Source organism: Lolium rigidum, chromosome 6 (assembly GCF_022539505.1).
Source record: "Lolium rigidum isolate FL_2022 chromosome 6, APGP_CSIRO_Lrig_0.1, whole genome shotgun sequence".
Taxonomy (NCBI): Eukaryota; Viridiplantae; Streptophyta; class Magnoliopsida; order Poales; family Poaceae; genus Lolium; species Lolium rigidum.
Window position 1 is genome coordinate 61626097 of NC_061513.1, and position 5889 is coordinate 61631985.

The window sequence follows — 5889 nt, forward strand, 5'->3', positions numbered from 1 at the left end:
AGCATCATGAAGCACACAAACCTCAGATGAAACCAACTGAACTGGTGTGCAGCGACTAATGCGTTCTCCTTGTGCAGCTTCTCGGTGCAACATCACACCTGTATCATTATGCAAGTAGATAATGTTATCGGTTAGGTAGAAAATATAAACTCTTGCATGAAAAAAAGAGCATGGCAATGTTAGATATTTGGCGTGAGTGACAAGGGTCAGTCATTTGTTTACACATGTGGGCTAAAACTTACAAAATATGCAATCATCTACTTCTACTCTTGCACACAAAATTTAAATTAAATTGCGCCAAGGAAAATCTGCTCGATGCAGTGCATAGTAGATTAGTAATCTGGCATACAAAAGATTGCACGAAACAGTATTGCAGTGTATGAGCCCTTTACCAATAACAAATAGATGACCACGAGTCTTTAACCAACTATCCATATACCAAATAAAAAATAATACCTAGAACATTTTGCCTGATGGCACACCTCACATATTTGCCTTACTTTCAGTCATTACCCCCACCTTCATCCTTACTGTCTAATTGACATGGAGAAAAAACTACACCCCAAGACATGTCCAGCCTAGCCAGATGACGATATCACACCCCATCAGAGTTCGGCTAGAATAACTTCACACAAGATAATTAATCAAATTGTATCGCATGGCACACTATACAGTATCACTCGCGGTCGAGGTAACTCCCAAATGTAGGTAATCAGCAGAGTTTGAGAAACCAAACTTGATACCAGAACCGAGGAGCAGATTCCCAGTTGTAACATGTTTTTCTTCTCTAAGGCCCCACTTGGATTGTCGTTTAATATTCCCCTCCGGTAAAACTGGTCACGCCCGTTTTGCTGTGCCCGCTGATTTGTATTTGTCGGAGCATTGGATGTACGGAAAAAATGGTTAGTTACTGCTCCGAATTTTACATCTGTTTTGGTTAGTAAACGCTGAAACAAGCGGGGCCTAAGTAGACAAGCATGAGATAGGATATGAATAAAAAAGTTTTCCTAGACCATCCACTACATTCTCGCATATTTGCTTCATATAAAGCATTTCAAAGTAGGCTAGTTTCGAAAGCAGAGAACCATATCAAGCAAAGATAAAAAAAGAAGTCAAAATGGTGCCAGATGGTTTAGCACAAACGAACACACATAACACATTCAGTCACTAAATGAATGCTTTAACTATAAATATTTTGGTGAGTAGAACACATAAAGGAGCATACCTACTATGCATCTAATTATCACTCACCGTGGCACTTAGGGTGGTTCTGAATATCCATCTGTTTTAATAGAAATTCAACCAAATGGAGAAAAAAATGTTTGATTTGAACATAAACTTTAGAGGTACACAAACCTGAATTAAGCAAATCATCATAAAACCACACCCTGCTCATAATCCCAAAAACCCACCTGAGAAGTTGAAAACCATGAGTTATATTTGGCTCTATGTTCTAGAAGGTGATCTGCATGGACTACTGTTCAGCTGCAAAAACATTATAATACTTTCAGGAATAAACACCAACCATTGAAACAAAAAAAAACTGCATCCTAGCTTATGCTTCTGCACTGACCTCTTTTGCCTCGGGAAGAGATAAAAAAGTCCATCCATAACTTTCACTTAACTGCAGTAGATAATACATGTAGATGTTCAACATAGAGAAAAAGTAAAATCATAACCAGTCACGTGCAAAAATTCTTGCTTGAGAGTTGAGACCAATGCCGCAGTTTGTGTCGTCTCTCATAACATTCTCTCCAACTGGAATTCATCATTTTTTCATAAACAATATTTTAAGGTAAAGTAGTCACATTGTAAGTTAAAAGGGCATGATACTCGTTGAAATAACAATGGTAGCAAGTAGTAGTAATGACCTTATAAATTAATATGAGAAAAGCCTGCTGAGAATGTAAGAAATGAATGACAAGAATGCAAGAAGCAAGAGCACTATCTTGATGCTCTGGTGTAAATGACTGAGCATCAAACAATAGAACACATATGAAGGCATTAGGTGGTTTTTCCAGCAGAACAATAGAGGTCAAAAAGGTACTTTAGAGGTGCCCTTAGCATTTCAGTATAGCATATTATTACCTTCTCTCCAGAAGAACCTTCAACAGACGCGCCACTTGCTTTTGACTTTCTCGCATGTTTCTTCACTTTCTGGAATGGCAAAGAAAACGAAATGTATATTCAGAAGAGCAAGCTCGGCATTAATTAGAGGCCATACCTTCACTTCAGAGAGATCAACATCTCTGGTAATGGAAGGAAACTCCAAACTTCAGCAATTTGGCAGAAACTTCCTCCTGAAGTAAAACAAAACACAACTGTTACCACAGAATTCGCTGCTTATCCTAATAAAAACAGATGTCCATTACAAAACACAATCATATTGCACAAACTACAACCCTAAAGTCTCGATGTGATGTATGATAGGACATGATAGGAGATGGAGATACATGGATTAACTCTTTGATTGACTGATAATCAAGGAGGATCGGTCATTATATAGTCAGCTTAAATGCCAAGGGTGGAAAGCAACTTTTTTGAAATATCTCTTAAAGGGATCTACGCTTCTTACTTCTATAGGCAATTACGATTATTATCAGTATTTTTTTTTTCTGGGACCATGTGAAAATTTTCAATTTATATATGGTTTCACTCTGAATTTGCACTGCCAGAACACTGTCCTTCCCAGTATGCCTTAGTCTGGCACATGTTTCCTATACCTGTACATCAGATACTTAAGAGTTGTTATTCCTAGGGTGAATGGAAATTGTATCCCAGCATTTTAAGGTTCAAAAAGGTGCTAGAAATGCATTCCTAGTTTTGCCTCTGCCTAGCTCCTATACTCCTATCTCTCATAAACGGCTAGGCACGATTAAGCGCCAGGCATTCTTTTGTTGCCTCACGCCTAGGCGAGCATTATTAACCATGGCATTTTGATAAGTAAAATATAGTTGGTAGCCAATACTGTTAAAGTGTGCACCCTGGAGTCCTGTTTGGCTGGGACTAACATGTCCAGAATAAAGGCCATAATGTTATGCTTTCCAAATACTCGTGCATCTCCAACATGCTATAGCCTGGAGCTTCACCCCCACCTTTGAAGACTCGTGATTTTGCAGAAGCATTCTTCAGATCCTCAATTCGCAGCAACACCTACAAGCCCGAAAACTCGACGAATCTTCTAAAACTAATGGGAACACAATACGAACAATAAACAATTTAGTTTAACTAAATTGAATACTCTTTTTAGGTAAGGATGAACAGATCATACGAAAATGGAGTATAAACACTTTGTTGCTAGCTAGTACCTTAATAAGAATATTTTCCCTTTGACCGGGAAACGTATTGTGCGCATACCATGTTGCCCATGTAAAAATACACCAAAACCAGGTTGGGGAAGACAACACCTGTGCAACAAGATGTTAGTACCTTCTAGGGGATGGGCACATCAATGAACGCACATGGACAAAGAGATTAAAATGCTCTTGGCTTTGCGTGTCAAGTCGTTGCCACGGCAAATCCACCAGAGCAGCTCGCCAAAAGCCGCCGCCACCTGAATGTTTCCTCCGGCCACCGCCTCAGATTTCACGGACGGCGCCGCTAGATTTGATGCCCACGCAGCGCATGCGGGAAGGTCTTGGCGGCGGGACTCCGGGGAGAACCGTCAGCGTCGGAGGCGACGAGGACTTGGCGTGAGGCATGACTGGCGTGAGGAATCCTAGGCGGCGGCGGGTCGCGGTGCGAAGCAGCGACGGAAGGATCACAGGAGTGGAGGTGGGAGGTGGGGGAGGCGGTCGAGCAGCGAAGCCCTAGCCGATCTGCACGATAGGGGGAGATGGGGATGCGGTCGAGAGGGGAGGCCTCCACCCGCTGGGGTGAGAAAACGGGATCGGACGGTGGATGTTTTCGCGGAAATACTAAACGGTCTGGATGTTTTTAATGACGATCATCAAACGCGTTGAGTGTCAAACGACCAACTCCAATTTAATAGTAAAGATGTTGACACGTAAGAGGTTATATAGTTTGATTCCTAGAGGGATTTTATTGTGTACACTTTAGTGCTCTGTACAATTTTTAGGAGAACTGAGAAACACCTATGCAGTTTTTTCCTCTCCTTTCGCGCGTGGCTATAGCCTAGCTATATTAGTCAAAGCGGTGCCACGCCGCTTAACGCTGCGTCGGTTCCCGAGCTAGGCAGCCAATTTGCCCTCCATCTCTCCCACTCTTCTCTCAAATTTTCTCCTTTTCTGTCCGCCATGGCCGCCATAGCGCCCTGCTCCCCTCCCTAGCACAGCCAGCATCGCCAGGCAGTGCTGCACCCTCCTCATCCTCTTCCGTTTCCCTGCCACAGCGCCGTGCCCCTACGCGCCCTCTCTATTCCCCATCAGCAGGCGGCCGAGCCATGGCGTCGCAGCGCAGGCGTGCACCGATCTGCCTGCGGCGGTTGGGGTGGCGGCGATGCCGTTGGTGTGGAGGCGGACCGGCAAGCAGGGGAGGGGCACCCCTCTCGAATCCACATCTGCAGGCGGCGGCTCCATGACATTGGGGCAGGGCGCGACTTCGGGAGGCAGTTGGGGTGGCGGCGACGGCATCGGCGTGGAGGAGGGCCAGCAAGCAGGGAGAGGAGAGGTCAGATACATCGGCCTCGACCATTGATCCATCCGCGTTCTAGAGAGTAATTTAGGTAATTTCCAGACTTGGATACGTCCAGTTTCTTAGATCTGAAAATTGTGTCCATGTATGCCCATTCTCATTAACAAATGCTCTTAGAAATTATGGTACTGAAAAAATACTTTTGTGCTTTCTTTTGGTCGCAGCTTGGATTCTTGGTGTATCATGGAAACTGCTGGAGTATGTTGACTTGTTCATTGCAAAGCGGGATTTATATGTCTCGATATTTTCTACTTACTGCTTTAGTAGATGTATGGTGGGTACTAACCGATGCCCCTGTAGGATTTGTAAATTTTAGTTCGTCCCAAAATTTGGTAATATAAACTCCGGGTGGTGAAAATCGCAAATTAACATGTGAACTTCCTTTCCAGCTAATGGTTTTGTTTGGTTGCTCTTTTAGTCAGTTCATATGACTAACAGTAACAAAAAAAAGAACCTAGATTATTCACTGTTAGTGGATTACCGTATTTATTCTAGGCTGATAGTTGTGTTATTCTTTTTTCAGAGAAACAGTGTCTGCGAGGTGAGCTACCCTTTGATAAATTCACCAGTCTATGTCTATTTCTTATTCTGTAGGTGATATAAGTTTGTTAGAAGGCCAGTTCTTAGATGTCAACAGGGTTTGATCACACGTCAGTGTCAGTATGATACACCTCAATCTTGCATGAAACTAGATAACTATCATTCTATTGGAAATCTTACCATTTTTCTCTTCCGGCTTGGCACTGAATGATACACAATGCTTGGGTTGACGGATTTCTCCCTGCTGATCGCTCTGTTGCACATTGACACGCATGTGCTACCTTTTTTCTATCTATTTTTTTATATGCTTTTGGCCTACTCTGATTAGTTAGAACCAGAGATTTACCATATGCAAGTCTGGGCAGATTCTCTTTGATGTATCATGGCAGGTAATAGATGTGTTACCATTTGCCACTGAAATTATACAGATGTGTTCTGCACCGGCTATAGCTGTTGAAATGAATTTTCTGTAGACTAGAGAATGTATTTTCATGTGAGGAGTTGTCGTGCCTATAGGTTCGAGGGTAAAACTAAAATTGCCAATGATTGGTTTATGTGCCACCTCTCTGTTCTTATTCCTATATGTGCATCAGTAGAACTGCTAATTAGGATAGATTCTATTTGTAGTACAAGACCGTGCAAGGTAATGAATCGACCTTCCCTGTATATTTCTTTGAAGGAACAGATACATTCTTT

The 5889-nt window shown here is 42.5% G+C and overlaps 1 long non-coding RNA gene across 1 annotated transcript; it reads right to left on the reverse strand.

The window, feature by feature from the left end:
• Positions 1-1356: 1356 nt before the first annotated feature.
• Positions 1357-3132, reverse strand: LOC124659969. Its single transcript, XR_006989773.1, has 5 exons — positions 3096-3132; positions 2225-2300; positions 2089-2157; positions 1574-1624; positions 1357-1412 (listed from the first exon to the last, which is right to left on the reverse strand). It is a non-coding gene; the product is annotated as an uncharacterized LOC124659969 (long non-coding RNA).
• Positions 3133-5889: the final 2757 nt, after the last annotated feature.